At 35.2% G+C, this 20,937-nt stretch overlaps 1 pseudogene across 1 annotated transcript; it reads right to left on the bottom strand.

Annotated features, from left to right (window-relative positions):
- Positions 1–1,201: 1,201 nt before the first annotated feature.
- On the bottom strand, positions 1,202–2,333 carry LOC149192830 (delta-selinene-like synthase, chloroplastic pseudogene; annotated as a pseudogene). Its single transcript, XR_016255014.1, has 3 exons — positions 2,301–2,333; positions 1,877–2,125; positions 1,202–1,792 (listed from the first exon to the last, which is right to left on the bottom strand). The product of XR_016255014.1 is annotated as a delta-selinene-like synthase, chloroplastic pseudogene (transcript).
- Between the last annotated feature and the right edge of the window lie 18,604 nt (positions 2,334–20,937).

Here is a 20,937-nt window from a genome sequence, read left to right as displayed (position 1 = left end):
AGTTTTCGCAATGTAAAACATTTATTGGAAACATAAAATCTAATTACATAACCCCTTGGTTCCAATCCTAGCCTCCATAGTTGGTACCTTCAAATTTGGAAAGGTCGATTTTTTTTCCAAAGTGTACATTCTTAAATGTCACAAAAAAAATTAATTTAAAGATAAATAAAGATGAGATTGACCTAATTTTTTTTATTAAATTTACCATAACAAACCCAATGGTAGTTACCAAAACTAATGTGACAAAAAATTAATTTAAAGAAAAATAAAGATGAGATTCACCTAACTTTTTATTACATTTACCTTAACAACTTTGGTTTCCAAAACCAATACCAAAACTATTGCAACAATTCCTAGTTCATTTATCAATTTTTGTAAGGATTGAAGAGGAATATAAGATTGATTGTAATTTTCTTATAATAATAATATAATGATAAAACAACAAAAACTTCGAGATATTTTCCTAACAAAAAGTTAGAGTTTTACTATGTAAAATATTATATACTATTGAATTTTGTGTCATTTTTCTTCTGATTAAATGTTTGCATAGACTTTCAAATATCAAAAATATCAACCATAAATAAAATATTTTAGTGTTATCATTAAGCAAAATAAATTTATATAAAATGTTAGAGTTTTACTATGTAAAATATTATGTACTATTCAATTTTGTGTCAGTATTCTTGTGCTTAAATTTTTGCATAGACCTTGAAATACCAACAATATCAACTATAAATAAAATATTTTAGTGTTATCATTAAGAAAATTAAATTTATATCAAGTTTATATATAGAGATATAGTAATTGAAAGTAAGAAAATTCCTTAAAAAATAATTTCAATTTGGATGACAAATTGAATAAATCATTGTCCACTTGATATATATATACATATAGATTTGGTTAGAAAATACTCATATATTGAAGTCCTCGTGCTGTATTGAAAGTGAACTTCCACTAGAATCTTTAGTGATATTTCTGAACATATGTGAAACTATTTTGAAAAAAAAAAAAACAATTTTAGTTATAATTAATTAAACTACACTAAAAACAAATATAAATTATAAAATTGATACCATTGTTAAAAAATAAAAAGGAACAAAGAAAAAGAAAAATAACCTAGAAATTGTAGACACGTAATAAGTAACATGGTACAAATCCAACCAGCTGAACATTTTACAAATTCAACCAACTATAAGGAAAATATAATACATTTTTCAGTATGATAAAACATATAAGAATACAGTAGAAAAATGGAAAATGGTGCAGCGGTGATTGCGTGATGATTGTAATTACGGTACACGATACTTGGAATTTGTCGGGGAACAATTTCCACGGGCACTTTGGCAGAACTTGGCTAAACTACGTCCATAAACATTTGCACTAAAACTCTTATTCTTACTCGCCCCACTTATTCAAAACATACTTAATACACACGTAGTAACAGTAACATATTTAATACACAGACCTAGTAGCAGCAACCCGGTCGCCATTATTCCTTGATAGGCACTTGATCGACGAGAATTTTGAATATTTGGTCCTTCACTTCCTTGTTAGATACGGAGAAGCCGTCTCCGTATCTGTACAGAAATTGAAGTCCTCGTGTTATATTGAAATTGAACTTCTTGCAACATAATGGTACACTGTCCTCCTTAAGATACTCCCGATTCAATTCCTCAAGGGAGAGATGAAGGATGCCCTTGATGTGATTCATCGCATTTTCCACGGTAGAATCAGGATTGTCTTTAATATAACAAGCTATACTCGAAGCCATCTCCCCGTGTTCCTTCTCGTCCTTCATTGCAAATAGTGAAGACGAATCAGTATTTTGCATAGAACTGTATGCATGCAAATAAATCTCGATTTAGATGCCAAATACCTCGAAATCTTTCAAGTCGTCGATGAGTCTGGCCGTAAATTCTGAGAGCTCCTGCATCTTAGACGGAGAATATATTTGCTGCAGAACGTTGTTTGGGAGAAGTTGACCCATCAACAGAAGGGGAAACAAATTTAGAATACACATCCCTGAGCTAGCGCGAGCATTCTTTATGTACTCATTAAACGTGGGCATATGAGCAGTCGCTATCCATTCCGCTTCCTGCAAATAAGACTCAAGATATCGCTGCCACTGAAAATACAACCAGGGAAAGTACATTAATGGTTAATCGTTAATGTGTTAATCTGCTTCCCCTTTTCAATTAAAAAATCTCAAAAGGTCTTTTCCACCGTCAATTGGCTTCTTACTAGGTCGATGGAAGTAAAATGAAAATACTAATAACATCCCATTAAACTAATCCCACTACAGAATCACATATCTTCCTAAACACATACGCCATTGCACTTTAATGTGGCTGTCACCTTTTATGAGCCCATTTAATATTCGAATCCCGGACGGAATTAACAAAATCCCTACAAGATCAACTACAACTAGGCCATCCTCTTTTTTTTTCCTTAATGCAAATATGTATACCTGCTGTTTGTTATCGAGGAGATTCTTTAAGAATTATCTACAAGCACATTAAGTAGGTTATTTGAGTTTGGAACTTGTCTAAAGTTCAATACTTATTAATAAACGTTTTCACTTTCACCATTGAACTTAGGGTAGCCCAATATAGTGAGCTCTTTCGCTTATACTGCCTAACAATATTAGAAAATATCTTGAAGCTTTACATCAAATTAATTGCAGTTGATACCACCTGAAGACACGTTATATCGATGCAGTCGGAGAGCACGAAATCCTAAAGCTGTCGCGTTAAGATCTTTGCAGGAATCGCTCGATCCCACTCGGATGCCCTTTTCGTTCCAACATCTACTCAGCTTATCAGTCAGCATGGGAATCGAAAATAGCCCCAAAATCGGAGTGCACATATATGTAAACGCTAAATTAAATTTATTTATCTGTCCAGATTCACTTACCTGTAAACGTAATCTAGGGCACCTGTTTTTATTTCATGTTGAAAATGTCGATCAATTCCAAGGCATTCCAATGTGTCAACTATGTGAAGACGTTTGATTAGATCATAATTGCTATCTTCCATTTCGCTCAAAAGTAATTGCTTGATCTCCTCAACAAGCATTCCAACGCGTTCATAATATGCCGGTGCCTAATTACAGTTCAGTGCAATTAAAAAAAAACATAGAGAATGAGATAGATGCCATGATAGGCTCACAGGTAACAACCAAAAAACACACTAAAAAGCAGATGACAGAGCTAGAGATAGGTGCCATGTGAGAGAGAGAGATTGAAAGTATACCCCATAGGGCAAGTTGAGGGATTGTATGAACTCATCGTCCCACACGTTTCCGTGGCGATTGGCCGTGCGTCGAGGGATGGAAAATTCATTGCTCATTTTGGTGGAAGCAGATTCAGAAATCTCAGCCATAACAGCACGCTTTGCTATGCGATTTACTTAATGAGTGGACCATAGCGGCTCGCTTATATATATACACGCCTAACACTACAATTTCCTGCTTGACATAAAAAAATACGAAGCCTCAGATGACATCGTTGCTAAAAGACAAATCGCACAGAATATTTGAGAGAGTTCGGAGTATCAGACAAAAAATTTGGGATAATTTCTATGCCCTCCCACTGATAATATTATAGTGTGAAATCGTCGGAATATTGGTGCTTATGGAAATATGGATTATGCGCACGAGAAAAGCTTGAACGTAGCTAATTAAACTATGTCATATATTTTTCAACATTCAGTCAGAGTAAAGTTAAAATTAAACTATATTTTATATATATTTGCGAAAGGTCGGCGAGAGTAAAGTTAATATTAAACTATATTTTATATATATTTGCGAACGTTAAGTCATAAAGTTAATATGAAACTATATTTTATATATATACATATATATATATGCGGACGTTAAGTCGTAAAGTTAATATTGAACTATATACAATATATTTTTGCGAATGTTAGGTCAAAGTTAATTGCATGATGTTAGGTGAATGTTGGGTGTGTTTGAAGGGAGTGAAATTGAACTTTAGTGCATCTCAATTCCTATATTCTATTAAACTATTATATTAATAATGTTAATTATATTATTAATATTGACATGTGTTTGATGTTTTTAAATTTACAATATTCCTAATATTTTAAATATATATCCGTTAATTTTTAATTTTTAAAATATTGTAAATTAATATAAATAAAAAGATTTATATGAGTAATTAATAGTTAGCATTTTTGTTTTTTTTTTCATATAAAATTATATAGGACAGAGATCTTTGGTTTAAGCACAGGAGTCAACAAAAGATCTGTTGTAGTTTAGTGGAACGTCGATATTTTCACTTTACCAAACAGGAGTAAGTCATCTCACATGAGGTGTGCTATGCCCTTACTAAGATGGAGATTAGGACCATGCATCAAGGAGAGTTATGCAAATACTATCATTCCCATCTACTCTAAAAACCATAACATTTGACATATATCATCGAAAAGCATAACGAGCAAAACATCCAAGAGATAGAAGACATACATTCATTCATATGAAAAAAATTGAAGAGGGGCATCCAACTAACACATTTAGAACCATAATGAAATCCTGCAACTCTTCCCATTAACTTAAAGCATCATTACATTCTCGCTCTATCACCATTCAAATAGGAAAAGGAGACCGAGCATATAAAGTATCTGAGAATCAGATAAACACAGAACCATGCTAAGTTTCATAGACTTAGTGGTAGCATCTCAACGTATGAGATTTTTCTTCTCGTTTCCTTTTCCTTTAGGTTTTATAAACTTCACTAGCTTGAATTGCCAGTCACTTCCTCAGATGCCACACCCTTTCCTTCATGGTTTCTTTTGTGGCTCAGATGTGACTGCTCCATCTCTCATTGATGACTGTTGCGGCTCAGCTGCACTTGCATGTCCCCATATTTTCCACTTACCAATCTTCAGTGTCTAATGGATCTTGGCAAATTTTCTTTCTTTCCTCAGTTGTTTCCTCCACAACTACCCTTTGGTCACACTCGTCAAAATGTGTCAAAAACTTTGTCCCACAAAACAAAGGACCCAACAGGCCCCGACCACAATCAATTGACTCATCCCCGATTCAATCCTTTGTTTATGTTAATGTTTCTTCTTGCTACTACAGGGCTCCGGCTTGTCCTACATATTCTTGAATCGTTTCTTCATGTGTTGTAGGTTCTCCTTCAAATGAAGGACCCAACTATGGGACAGATTGCTTGGCTACAATCTTGAATTGTGTATAGACAACAAGGGTTGACCACTAGGGATCCCTGAGGGTGCTATCTTGCTCAATAAATTTTGCGGTAACTTTAGTTGTTGATTGGCTCGGTCTTGCATTCAGTAGAGCATTCCACTAAGTATATTCTTTTGTGCAAAGTTGTTGTAGTTTCTAGAAATGGATCCTTGTTGATCGCTTGAGGTCACGAAGTAGAGCATTGGTTGCGTGCAAGTCATCCTTAATCTGCTGGATCTGCTTCTCAAGAAATCCACTCTATGCAAGAATATCTTGTCACTGGTAAAGGTCGGGTGTGGTCAAGGCTTCATTGAACAACTAGTGAGCATGTTGTCACAGAGTATATACCGATTGATTTTTCTTGGCAAAGAACCCTGACCAATCATGAACCTGAGTGAAGATTTCTTTCTCCTCTCTCGTAGCTTGATGAAGGGATGCCTTCAAATAAGCCACATGAGTGATCTTCTGCTCAATGTCACTGGCATACTGGGTGGCTGGATCATGGAGCACGCTTTCGCTTCCTGCAATAGTCTTCTGAAGCTTCTTGTTTGCCCTAGTGTCCACCTGAAGGTAATGATGAAGTGGTGTCCACCTGAAGGCAATCGATTGGAAATTTGCACAAAGTATCTATAATTGGAGTTCACCTTCTCAGTCTCTCTATGATGGTTATGAGTATTTCCAATGAAACATGAGTGTTATAGAGTTTATCTAGAATCATTAAAGGATGTCAAAAAAATATGGGTTATGGTTTGTTTGGCATGTAGTAGGAAACTATGGTATTGACCCATGATATTTTAACAAAGCCTATATACATTTCAGTGATCTTCATAGTAATATCAAAATAAATCTCCATCATTCAAAATATTGTCATATATTTAACCCATATACTAATAATATTGTTATTTAAAATAAAATTATACTGCAAATAATTTTTTTAATTTTGACAATATAAAATATGTTATCAATGGCTTTTATCTCTATCAATATTTATCAACTATTTAATTTATATAATTATATATTCATAATTAACAAAAATAGATTTAATTTTTTTTCCAATGAAAAATAAACTATCGAAGAAAATTAATAATTAATGTTTTAACTTCCTCAAATTTTCTGTTTACATCTCGAATTCAACTATTTCATATAGATTCTAGAATTTTATATGATAACAAACCGTATTATAGGAAAATTTAGTAATTGCACAGGGAAAATTATTCATTTAACACTTATATAATACTAAAAACGAAGTGGATAAAAATAATTTCATTTAGCATTTATTGGTATACAATTTAGTATTTTATTTAATAAAAAATTATATGATAAAAATAATTTCATTTAACATATATTTGTACACAATTTAGTATTTAAATATTATATGATAAGAAAATTTGGTAAATGAATATGAATGATTATTTAATAATTATTTATTAAGACAACTACATTAATCAATATGGTTGATATATGTCGATAGAGGTATGAGGTATAGACATATACCAATCACATGCACAATCACATTATCAAATATAGTTAGAAAATGTTGATAAGCATTAATGGTAGTAGTAGTAATAATAATAAAATGTATAGTCTAACTTATAGGCGAAATAATTATTTTTCACCGGAATTCACCAAAATTTGGCAATACAATTTCAAGATTTTTTGCTCTTTAAAATACATTTTTAAATGCATAAATGATTTAGAACCGTGGAAAACCCTTGGGACACTCGAACTATGCAGATTAAACAATTTAAACTCAAGTTGAACCAGGAAAAAAATGTTGTGAAAAAGGTCATTTAGTCTATAAGTTAGACTACGCCATAATAATAATAATAAATAACTATTATAATAAAACTATTATTTTTATTATTATAACTAATAATAATTATTAATTTATATTAATTATTGCTAATTAGTTATTATTATAATCATTTTAAATTAATTACTCTTATTATTCGGTAATTACTATTATTATAATTATTGTTATTAATTAATATTATTCATATTTTTAATAAATATTATTATTTTTATTGTTAATTAAATATAATATCATTATTAATAATATTAATAAATTAATAATAATAATAATAATAAATAATGTAATCTAACTTATAGACAAAATGACCTTTTTCATGATAGTTTTTTTCGTTAATTTTAATGGAAATCTGGTAGAGATTTTTAAAAATTTAAATTTAAGTTGTTTAATTTGTATAATTTGAGTGCACAAGGGGGTTTTTTAAGGTGTTGAATCCATTTATATTTTCAACAATTCATTTTAAACAATAAAAAAATCACAAGTTTTCTTGAATTTTTTACCAAATTTTGTTGAAAAAGTCGATTTTATCTTTAAATTGGACTATGCCATAATAAATTAATACTAAAAAATATTTTTAATAAATAGTAATATTAATTAATATACATATCAATATCAATATTAATAATTAATATTACTAATAATCAATATTAATATTAATTAAAAAATATTACTATTACCATTAATAAATATTAATATTACTATTACCATTATTATTGGTTTTATTAATTAATATTATTATTTTTAATAATAATTATAAACCTAAGGAATAAATTCTAAAACCCTTATATATTATAAACTCAAGGGAACAATATTAAACTCAAAGGGATTAATATTATAAACTCAATGTATAACATCCCTAAGATAAATATTTTAAACCCTAAAATAAACATGGTTCACTATGGTTCATTTTCATATTGATCTATAAATGAGATCTAAGACAATTAATAAGGTATTACAGACTCATGTGCATGGATGTGCCTATGTTATTTTGTGCAATGGATCGATCAGATTACGGAATACATAGACTTTGAGGCAGTTAAAAACTATAATAAACAAACATATACAAACACAACAGATTTAATGAGGAGTTCACCCAATACTCCTCGGCTACATCTCCTGGTCCAGCCTTTAGTGGTGGCCTCTCTCTTAAGTCTTCAAACATAGTTTTGACAATAGTGAGCTCAGTTTGAGCCTCACACACAACAAATGCATTTACAAGAGCCTCACTTGAATCCCTCAAGCTTCCTCTAAGTACACAGACTCCCTCACAGCTCTCAATCTCTGTCCTAACTCTGTCTCGCATTTTCTTGCAACACTGCCTACCTGTTTGCTCTCTGTCTGTGGCTTTTAAAGCCAACCGCGTTGCCTATTCGTTTCATATCCTCGGCTCTTAGTCTCCCCGGCCTCTGAACGCTTTGAATCCCTCTGCCAGCATTATACAATCATTTCTTAATGCATGGAGAGGAGGTGGCCACCCATTCCGCAGCACTAGAGTGCCTCGGGTCTCTGAAACGCCTGAAATGACCGCGCTCTGTTTTTACAGTGAAAATACATTTTAATAGAGAAAGTCCACCAAAACTCAATATACCGGACTTCAAAGTCCTTTAAATATGATTCATTCCCCTATCGGGTCCGCCCACAGGTCACTATCGCATATCGGGAGGAACCATTCCTTTGTATTTTGGGAATACACGAAAATCACAAAAATACATTAAAAAGGGCTCTGTTATGGACTTGAAATTGTATCAAATTTCCTTTATAATGCTATCACATCCGGTTGTTACATGGTGTATTGATATCGGCTCCGCTCCATGTTCCAACGCGATATCGCATATTGCACATGACCCCCGCCGATTGTAACCGCTCCTCTACATAGTTCCAATGTGATGTGGCAATGCGATACATCCCAATCGCTCATTGCAATAACCCTTTTGCCATCGTAAGTGCTCCCGCTGCATCTTCCGATAGCGATTTGGTGATGTAATATGGGTTGTTGATCCGCGCACTTGATCGACGGTCCATATTAACTCCGCCATTCGCCGTCGCCATATTTATGCGTTAAGTGCCGATCTCTGCTGAAGGTTACTGCCGATTGCGATTTCCGATCCAATCTGGACCATTGATCAGCCAAATTGGACGGCTACTGTGCATCACTTGTTCCGCCTTCAATTACTCTGTTTTTTCATTGATTTCACAGGTTTTGGGCCTCCTGATAGTGCTTTTCTTCATTCTGAAGGTTTTCTCCGCGATGCTAAGGGCACCCCTTTTGCAATATTTTTGTTCCTTTAAAGGATTTTGGGCCTTGGGAATGATTCTTAAAAGTTTCATGAAGACTTAGAGAGTTCTCTCGGATCCCTTTGGATCACGCCTTCCCATTGAAAGAGGCTTTTGGACCACCAAAAGTTGGTTTTCAAGCAACAACCAAGTGAGGATACAGCTGCCTCACTTGTCCAATCTCTATCCATTTTGCATTGTTGGGTTTTGAACCTTTGAGTCTAATCCTTAGGTACTCAACATCTCCTATGCACATTGTCCTCACCTTCCTGTCCAGAATTGTATCTTCCTGCAGCTCATTGAGGTATCAGGCAACAGATCATCAATGAAAGGCAATTGACTTTGCTCTTCAGGATCTTCAATTAATGAAGTTTCAAACAGTCTTAAATTTTCTGCATTCACTACTGAATAGATGTGCATATATGCTGGCAGATCAAGGCAGAAATCATTCTCACCAATTTTCTCAGGTACCTTAAAAGGCCCATACCTTATTGGTTTCAACTTCTTTCCTTCACCTTGCATTCTATCCTTGTTGATATACAGCCAGACTTGATCACCAACCTGGAAGCTGTGCTCCACCCGATGTTTATCATGCCTTGTTTTATATTTGGCTTAGCTCTTTTCCAGTTGTTCCTACATTGCCTGGTGAATTTCTTGGATCTATTCAATGAATCTGATTGCTTTGTCCACATCATTGTGTCCAGCAACCGCTATGTCTTTTTCAAAGACAAAATCCAAGGGAGACCTTGGTATGAAACCAAAACAGGTCTCAAAAGGAGGTCTCTATGTAGAAGAATGTTTAGCACAGTTGTAAGCATGTTACACATAACATAAGTGTTCATCCCAAAGCTCGTGATGCTTACTGCAATAACCCCTGAGCAACTGAATCATTGTCTGGTTGACTACCTCTGTTTGGCCATCTGTTTGTGGATGGAAGGCTATGCTTTTCTTCAGCCTGGTGTCCGTTAATTCCCACCAACTTGACCAAAACTTCCCAACAAATCAGGAGTCTCGATCAGATACTATGGAAGTGGGTAACCCAAAATGCACCCAGATATGCTGAAAGAACAATTTCGTTGTTTGTTCAGCTATAATCTTCTTATTACAAGGTATTAAAATACACATTTTGCTGAACTTGTCCACAATAACATACAAATAGTCATGACCTTTTCTAGATTTTGGCAGTCCTCCAACAAAGTCCATGGAAACACTTTCCCAAGGATGGGAAGGGACTGGTAGTGGAGTGTACAAGCCTAGTTTTCTATTGTTGGGCTTACTTTTAGAACACATGGTACACCCTCTTACATATCTAGAAATTGTTTCGTGCATTCTTGGCCAATAGCAGTATCTTTATAGCTGTGCAATTGTTTTACTTACACCAAAATGACCTGATATCAGAGAAGTATGTGCTTGCCTAATTATATAAATTCTCTTTGTTTGTGGAATGAATAGCTTTCCCAAATGATACAAGAGTCAGTCCTTAACATAGCAATCCATTCTTCTACATTTTTTCCATTACTTAAAGCTGCATATATATCTTTAAAGTCTATATCTTAAGCATATTGTTCAATGTAGCCTTCATGCATTACTGAGTTATGCTTAAGTATAGTATATGCATTTATATTTGGTCTGGACAACATATCTGCAAGTTTATTGTGTATGCCCTTTTTATATTTGATGACTAAATGAAACTGTTGTAGGAAACCCATCCACCTATAGTGTCTTGCTTGCTGCAATTTAGTTTGTGAGTGCAAGTATTGAAGTGGCTGATGATCAGTATGTATAACTGTTTCTTTGCCCATTAAGTAATGTTTCCACTTTTTCACACTATGGACTAATGCATACAATTCTTTATCATATGTAGAATAATTAACTACTACATAATTAAAAGTCTCAGAATGGTAGTATATGCGTTTACCATGTCGCATGAACACTGCTCCCATGGCATAATCACTAGCATCTGTTTCGCTCTCAAATGGTTGTTGAATTTAGAAATGCTAGTACTAGTGCTGTACTAATTTTTTCTTTCAAGGTGTCAAAGGCTTTTTGTTGTTTGCCTCCCCACTGAAACACCTTGTTCAATCCTGTCAAAGCATGTAAGGGAGCTGCAATTAAGGAAAAGTTAGCAATAAACTTTCTCCAATATTGTGCTGCACCTAAGAAGCTTCTAACATCTGTAGCAGACTTGGGCTTAGGCCAATTTACAATGGCTGCAACCTTAGATGGATCTATCTTAAGTTCACAACCCCCTACAATATGACCCAAATAATTCAAAGATGTTTTACGAAATTCACATTTTGACAATTTAACATAGAGATTTTCTTGCTTTAAAACATCTAGAGTCTGCTTTACATGCTTTAAATGTTCTTCCCATGTTTTACTGAATACAAGAATTTCATCCAAATATACAATTACAAAATCATCAATAAAAGGCCTGAGTACATCATTCATTACTATCATGAAAGTGGCAGGAGCATTAGTTAAGCCAAAAAGTATAACTAGCCATTCATACAGCCCTTGCTTTGTTTTGAAAGCAGTCTTCCATGCATCTTGCTCTGCTACTTTGACCTGATAGTAACCACTACGTAGGTCCAACTTGGAAAAGTAAACAGCCTCTTTCAGCTGATCCAATAGATCATCAATGTGAGAAAGGGGATAACGATTCTTGATCGTTATTTTATTCAGTGCTCGGTAACCAATGCACATCCTCCACGAACCATCCTTCTTTCTCACCAACACTATTGGGGATCCACATGGCGATGTGCTTGGTCTTATGAACCATTTCTTGAGTAGCTCCTGTACCCGCTTCTTGATTTCTGCATTCTCTAAAGCAGATAACCTGTACATTCCGATGTTAGGCAATGGAGCATCTTGTTGCAAATTAATATCATGTACAATATCCCTTTTTGGTTGCAGACCTTTAAGTTCTTGAAATAAGACATCATACACTGAAACAACTTTTTGTAAATCAGCCTGTTGTTTAGCATCACAACCTTCAAATACATTGGTTTTATCAAGTTTCTTTTCCTTTACAACCATCAGTAAAAATTTCTTGCATGAATTTACAATTCTTTTCATCTGCCCTGATTTTATGAGAGTATAATTATTCTTGAGTTTATGAGCTCTTACAATATATTCGATTCCATCTTTAACGAGTTGATACTTATTTTCAACTCTATAGAATATGGTTTTTCTATCATACAAGTAAGGACTTCCTAAAACAATTCCACATATATCCAAGGGAACAATATCTAACTCAACCTCATCCACAAATGCTGACCCATAAGAAAACCTAAGTTTACATTGTCTAGTCACTTGTAGTTTTGCTTTATCACATACCAAACCTAATGGATATGGCATCTTCTAAGGTGTGGTTAGCTGTCCCAATTTCTCTACAATTGCTTCAGAAATTAAGTTTAATTGTGAGCGACTATCAAATAAAGTATCAATATTTTGATGATTGGAAATAACTCTAATATGAAAAAGCTCACGTCTTCTTCTTTCATTTTCTTCACTATCAATAGTTTGCACAGAATTACTAGTAGATACTTTAGAATTTTTACTTTTTATACCTGTGGCTGCAATTTTTGTTCCATCACCTGAGTCTGACCCCAAATATTTTTGTATGGCAGCAGCAGCCTTCTTCTTCTCACCATCGAACTTCTTGGGTTTCAACTTCGGATGCAAAGACCAGCAATGTTCATCATCATGTCCATCCTTCTTGCAGTGAGTGCATGAAGGTTTGGCCTTTTGTATAGCATTGGCCTTCCTCTCTTTCCATTTATGCTTCCTCTTTTCCTTATTCTTGCTTGCAGTGGGTTTTGATGATCCCCCAATCTCTGGGTTTACATTCTTGTTTCTAGCCTCTAGATGGGTAGCCTAAACAGATACCTCATCTATGCTAGTAGGGTAAAACATGAGAATGGTATGTCTCAAATAACTGTGTAGACCACCTATATACTTCAGCAAAGTTTCAGGTGAGTCTAAAGAAATGCCTAGAATCAAAGCTCTTTTTCTAAACTCTTGGATGTAACTTTGTACACTTTGCCCTTTTAATTGAAGAAGAGTTTGCCAACTCTTGGGTGTAACTTTGTACAACTGGATCTATTACATTAAAAATTTCTATTTCTAACACATTCGTTCAATGTTTAGTAGTATAAAAATTGAATTAAAGATAAAAAGCTTTTGATGAATGCGTCAGCAGATAACACCTTTAATACGCGTTAGCTATGAGATTCGAATCAACAACATCAACTCTCTTTTTTTCCTTAATGGAAATATGTATTAATAATCGTTTGAGGAGATTCTTTAATAATCATTTACAAGTACATTAAGTAGGTTATTTGAGTTTGGAACGTTTTCACTTTCACCATTGAACTTAGCCTAGCCCAATATAGTGAGCTCCTTCACTTATACTGCCTAACAATATTAGAAAATATATTGAAGCTTTACATCAAATTAATTGCAGTTGATACCACCTGAATACACGTTATTCGATGCAGTCGGAGAGCACGAAATCCTAAAGCTGTAGCGTTAAGATCTTTACAGGAATCGCTTGATCCCACTCAAATAACCCTTTCGTTCGAACATCTACTCAGCTTATCAGTCAGCATGGGAACTAAAAATAGCCCAAAAATCGGAGTGCGTAAATGTATTCATCTGTCCAGATTGACTTACCTGAAAACATAATCTAGAGTAGCTGTTTTTATTTCATGATCAAAATGTCGATCAATTCCAAGGCATTGGAATGTGTCAACAATCTGCAGACGTTTGATTAAATCGTAATCGCTATCTTCCATTTCGCTCAAAAGTAAATATTTGATCTCCTCAATAAGCATTCCAACGCGTTCATAATATGCAGGCGCCTGCTTCCAGTTCAGTGAACTGTAATTAAAATATATAGATGACAAAGATAGAGATAGGTGCCATGATACACTGATAGCTACAGATGACAACCAGCAGATTGAAATTATGCCCCATAGGTCGAGTTGAGAGATAGTATGAATTCATCGTCCCACACGTTTCCGTGGCGATTGGCCGTGCGTCGAGGAATGGAAAATTCATAAATCTTAGCCATAACACTACACTTTGCTATGCGATTTATTTAATGAGTGGACAATAGCGGCTCGCTTATATATACACGCCTAACACTACAATTTCCTGCTATACATCGATGCGAAATGACAAATCGAACAGAATATTTGACAAAGTTCAGAGCGTGAGACAAAAAAAATTGCGAACGTTAGGTCAAAGCTAATTATATAATGTTAGGTGAAAGTTAGGTGTGTTTGAAGCGAGTGAAATTGAACTTTTAGTGCATCTCAATTCATATATTTTTATTAAACTATTATATTAATAATGTTAATTATATTATTAATATTAACGTGTTTTATATATTTATAGTTACAATATTCATAATATTTCAAATATATATTACTTAATTATAAATATTTAATTTTTAAAATATTATAAATTAATATAGATGAAAAGATTTATATATAATTAATTAATAGTTATCATTTTTGCCTATATCTTTATTAAACTATTATATTAATAATGTTAATTACATTATTAATATTAACATGTGTTTTATATATTTGTATTTACAATCTTCATAATATTTTAAATATATATCACGTAATTATAAATATTTAATTTTTAAAATATTATAAATTAATATAAATAAAAAGATTTATATAAATTAATTAATAGTTAGCATTTTTGTTTTGTTATTGTTAGCATAAAATTATAGAGAATAGAGCTCGTGGGTTCAAGCAAGGGGCCAATAAAAGATTCGTTGTAATTATTTTTACTATACTTAAGAGGAGTAAGTCATCTCATGCAAGGCGTGCTTGACTTTACTAAGATGGGGATTAGGACGAGACAACAAGGAGAGTTATGCAAATACTGCTATTCCTATTTACTCTAGAAACCATAACATCTGACATATATCATCGCAAAGTGTAATGAGCAAAACATCCAAGAGAGAAAAGACATATACATTCATTCATAACAAATTTTTTGAAGAGGCCCATCCAACTAACACATTTAGAACCATAAACAAATCCCGCAACTCTTCCCATTAAATTAAAGCATCATTACATTCTAGCTTTATGACATTTCAGATAGGAACACGAGAGCGAGCATATAAAGTAGCTCAGAATCAGATAAACACAAGACCATGCTAAGTCCAATAGACCCAGTGGCAATATTTTTGCATATGAGATTTTTCTTCTCATTTCCTTTTGCTTTAGTTTTTATAAACTTCGCTTGCATGAACTACGAGTCTCTTCCTTGGATGCCACAACCTTTCCTTCATGGTTGCTTCTATGGCTCGGATTCCACTACTCCATCTCTCATTGATGACTATTGTGGCTCAGATGCACTTGCATGTCCCCATATTTTCCACTTACCAATCTTCAGTTTCTAATGGATCTTGGTAGATTTTCTTTCTTTCCTCGGTTTTTTCCTCCACAACTACCGTTTGGTCACACTACTCAAAATGTGTCAAAAACTCTGCCCCCAAAAGCAAAGGACCCAATAGGCCCCGACCACAATGGATTGACTCATCCCCGAGTCAATCGTTTGCTAATTTTGATGTTTCTTCTTGCTACTGTAGGGCTCCTACTTGTTCTACAACTTCTTGAACCATTCCTTTGCATGTTTTAGGTTCTCCTTCTAATGAAGGACACAACTATGGGGCAGATGGGATGGCTACAGTCTTGAATTGTGTATAGTTAATAAGCGTTGACCACTAGGGATTTGTAGTAGTGATATCTTGCTCAAAATATTTTGCCATATGTTCAGTTGTTGGTTGGTTGGGTCTTGCATTCAATAGAGAATTCCATTAAGTATCTTCTTTTGCGCTCAACTATTGTAGTTTCTAGAAATGGATCTTTGTTGGTAGCTTGAGCTCGTGAAGCAGAGCCTTGGTTTTGTGTCAGTCATCCTTCATCTGCTGGATCTCATTCTCAAGAATTTCGCTCTATGCAAGAAGATCTTGCTGCTGGTTGATGTGAGGTGTGGTCAAGGCTTGATTGAACAACTGGTGAGCCTATTGTCGTAGAGTATAGACCAGTTTATTTTTTTTGCCAAGGAACCCTGACGAGTCATGAGCCTAAGTGAATATTTCTTTCTCCTCTCTCGTAGACTAATGAAGGGATACCTTCAAATAATCCACATCAATGATCTTTTGCTCAATGTCACTCGCATACTGGGTGGTTGGATCAGGGAGCACACTTTGGCTTGCTGCAATAGTCTTTTGAAGCTTCCTAATTTCTTAAGCAAGGTTCATGCATGCAGTGTGGATGTGGTCACAATAATATGACAGAGTGCAAGCTCAGAATTCCTCTCATGTGTTTTGTACTGAATCAACAATGATAGGCCAAAGAGCCTGGAATTTGGTGCTAATATCATCAATATGTTGTCGTAGAACTTTCTTTTCCTATAGCAGTTGATCTTGTTTGGCCGCAATAGAGAGAAGTTACTTGTGTTTCTATTCATGTTCAGTTGTCATGGAATTGTCTAACGCCTCTGCTTGGTGGGAATCCAGTTGAATGAAAGTAAAGATATAAGAGGATAACTAGATCGAAAGGTCATCAGGCAACATGGTAGTAGGTGGAGGGTATCAGGCTTACAATGGTTGTCAACATGCAACCGATTTATTAGATTGGCCCTGGGGCAAAGTCTCTTGCTGTAGGGTCTCTACAGTGTGGGCACTGGTGTGGCCTAAAACAGAATGTGGTGGCGAACTATGAATGGGGTTGCGGCTCTGAGGTGGGGAAGTTTTAACCTCTTGTCCCTATGAGGTATGTTAACTTACTCCAGGGTTGTAGGTTGAGCAATGAGTGCATCTTTGTTAGTGTCAGTGATGGATTGAATTATAGAGTCGACCTCCATCTCGGTCTGAGAACTAAGTCGGTTGTCAGTCGGAGGAAGGTGTAAAATGGTTGTGGAGGGGGAGGTTGTGCAAGGTGATGAGTTGTGAGAAATTGGGGATACAGTAGATATGGATTGCAGAATTTCCTCAATGATTTGGGTGTTGGCGAGAGAATGTGCTCCTTCACTAGTAAGATCAAAGACCTGAGCAAAGGTACCTTTATCAGGTTTTCGAGGAACTGATGGAGGTCACGTAGTAATTAGACGGGTTTCTTGGACTATGGGTTTAGTAACAGAAAGAGGGCCCACTAGGGGAAGTGAGCTAGCCACTAAGCTGAATGAAAAAGTATTGATCAGACTAACATTAAGAAATTCAGAGAAAATGGGCAGGTAACTTACTGACAACCTGAGACCCTTCAGGGTGTTGCGAACTAATATCATCGCTTTCTCGAATCTCTTCAAGACATGATTGAGCGTCTCTTCTACTACTTGCTTTCGGGAGGCAGAGGGGCTCTTTCTAGGTAGTGGTCATGGTAGCATCCCTTAAAAAGAACATATCATCTTGTTGTCCAAAACCTCACCAATTGTTCTAGGGCAAGATAGGACTTCAGTATGGAACGCCTCTTCCGAGAGAATGAAACGCACAATGCTAAACTAGAATGAGTCGAGGTTGTTAACTATGGGGTGAATCCAAGTGGTGTTGTGGTGAACACCAAACCATATTTCATGTGAATAGTCATCTAACGAAATTTTGGGATTCTGGGGACGACTTTGGTGAGAACTAGCATCTTTTCATACAATCCCGTGAAGGAGGCCTCGTTAATTCCTTGTTGTTTAGGTCCCGTGGGGTCCTCCACGGGGGTTACCTGAGTGCTAAGGGCTAATATTTAGAGATTGGGGCTAGCTCTATGCTTTTAAGAAGACAATGATATATCCATAAATGAAATATGTTGCCCGCTTCCACTAACCTTATATATATATATATATATATATATATATATATAACAAAACAAGAATGATAAGCTAGAAACCGTACCTAAATAATACGTTGAATTGCATGATGTTAGGTGAATGTTAGGTGTGTTTGAAGGCAGTGAAATTGAACTTTAGTTCATCTCAATTAATATATTTTTATTAAAATATTATATTAATAATGTTAATTATATTATTAATATTAACATGTGTTTTATATATTTGTATTTACAATCTTCATAATATTTTAAATATATATTACTTAATTATAAATATTTAATTATTAAAATATTATAAATTAATATAAATAAAAAGATTTATATTTAATTAATTAATAGTTAGCATTTTTTCTTGTTATTGTTGGTATAAAATTATAGAGGATAGAGCTCGTGGGTTCAAGAAAGGGGCAAATAACATATTCATTGTAATTATTTTTACTTTCCTAAGAGGAGTAAGTCATCTCACGCAAGGCGTGCTATGACTCTACTAAGATGGGGATTAAGACAAGATGGCAAGGAGAGTTATGCAAAGATTATCATTCCCATTTACTCTAGAAACCATAACATTTGACATATATCATCGCAAAGCGTAATGAGAAAAATGTCCAAGAGGCAAAAGACATATACATTCATTCATAAGAAATTTTTTGAAGAGGCCCATCCAAATAACACATTTAAAACCATAAAGAAATCCTGCAACTCTTCCCATTAACTTAAAGAATCATTACATTCTCACTCTATGACCTTTCAGATAGAAACACGAGAGCGAGCATATAAAGTAGCTCGGAATCAGACAAACACAGAACCATACTGAGTCCAATAGACTGACTAGCAATATTTTGGCATATGAGATTTTTCTTCTTGTTTCTCTTTGCTTTAGTTTTTATAAACTTTTCTCGCTTGAACTGTGAGTCTCTTCCTTGGATGCCACAACCTTTCCTTCATGGTTGCTTCTATGGCTCAGATGCCACTGCTCCATATCTCATTGATGACTGTTGCGGCTCAGCTGCACTTTCATTTCCCCATATTTTCCACTTACCAATCTTCGGTGTCTAATGGATCTTGGCATATTTTCTGTCTTTCCTCAGTTTTTTTCCTCCACAACTACCCTTTGGTCACACTACTCAAAATGTGTCAAAAACTCTATCCCCAAAAGCAAAGGACCCAATATGCCCCGACTACAACGGATTGAATCATCCTCGAGTCAATCCTTTGGTAATCTTGATGTTTCTTCTTGCTACTATAGGGCTCCTACTTGTTCTACAACTTCTTGAACCGTTCCTTTGCGTGTTGTAGGTTCTCCTTCAAATGAAGCACACAACTATGGGGCAGATTGGATGGCTACAGTCTTGAATTGTGTATAGTCAATAACGGTTGACCACTTGGAATTTGTGATAGTGATATCTTGCTCAATAAATTTTTTCGTAAGTTCAGTTGTTGGTTGGTTGGGTCTTGCATTCAATAGAGCATTCCACTAAGTATGTGCTTTTGCGCTCAGCTATTGTAGTTTCTAGAAATGGATCTTTATTGGTGGCTTGAGGTCGTGAAGTAGAGCCTTAGTTCCACGCAATTCATCCTTCATCTGCTCGATCTGATTGTCAAGAATTTTGCTCTATGCAAGAAGATCTTTTTGCTGGTTGAGGTCAGGTGTGGGAAAGGATTGATTGAACCACTGGTGAGCCTATTATCGCAAAGTATAGACCGGTTTATTTTTCTTGGAAAGGAACCCTGATGATTCATAGACCTAAGTGAATATTTCTTTCTCCTCCCTCGTAGACTAATGAAGGGGTACCTTCAAATAAGACACATCAATGATCTTCTGCTCAATGTCACTCGCATACTGGGTGGCTGGATTAGGGAGCACACTTTGGCTTGATGCAATTTAGTCTTTTGAAGCTTCCTGTTTACTTAAACAAGGTTGGTGCATTCAGTGTGTATGTGGTCAAAATAATATCACAGAGTGCAAGATCAGAATTTCTCTAGTGTCTTTTGTACAACATCAACAATGGTAGGAAAAAGAGACTGGAATTTGGTGCTAATATCATCAATATGTTTTCCTAGTGCTTTATTTTCCTAGAGCAGTTGATCTCGTTCAGCCGCAATAGAGAGAAGTTGCTTGTGTTTCTACTCATGTTCAGTTGTCAAGGAATTGTCTAATGCCTCTACTTGGCGATCATCCAGTTGAATAAAAGTAAAAATCTAAGAGGATGACTAGATTTAGAGGTCATCAGGTGTCATGGTAGCAGGTGGAGGGTATCAGGCTTACAACGGTTGTGAGCTGGCAACCGATTTATTAGATTGGACTTGGGGCGAAGTCCCTTGCTGTAGGGTCTCTACAGTGTGGGCACTGGTGTTTCCTGGAACAGAATGTGGTGGCGAACTATGAATGGGGTTGCAGGTCTGAGGTGGGGAAGTTTTAATTTCTTGGCCCTATGTGTTAGTGTGAATAAGTTGGTCGGTTGTCAGTCGTGGGCTTGATGGTAGTAACAAAGATAACATAGGTATGCTAACTGACTCCAGGGTTGTAGGTTAAACAATGAGTGCATCTTTGTTAGTGTCAGTGATGGATTGAATTACAAAATAAACATCCATCTTGGTCTCAGAACTGAGGAGGTTGTCGATCGGAGGAAGGTCTAAAATGGTTGTGGAGGAGGAGGTCGTGCGGGGTGATGGTTTGTGAGAAATTGGGGATGTAGTGGAGGTGGATTGCAAAATTTCCTCAATGATTTGGGTGTTGGTGAGAGAATGTGCTCCTTTGCTAGTAAGATCGAAGACCTGAGAAAAGGTAACTTT

The sequence above is a fragment of the Pinus tabuliformis genome, chromosome 2_2, assembly GCF_031772625.1.
Source record: "Pinus tabuliformis cultivar Carrire ecotype Pingquan chromosome 2_2, CPIR1, whole genome shotgun sequence".
NCBI classification, from domain to species: domain Eukaryota; kingdom Viridiplantae; phylum Streptophyta; class Pinopsida; order Pinales; family Pinaceae; genus Pinus; species Pinus tabuliformis.
This window is presented reverse-complemented; position numbering and strand designations above follow the sequence as displayed.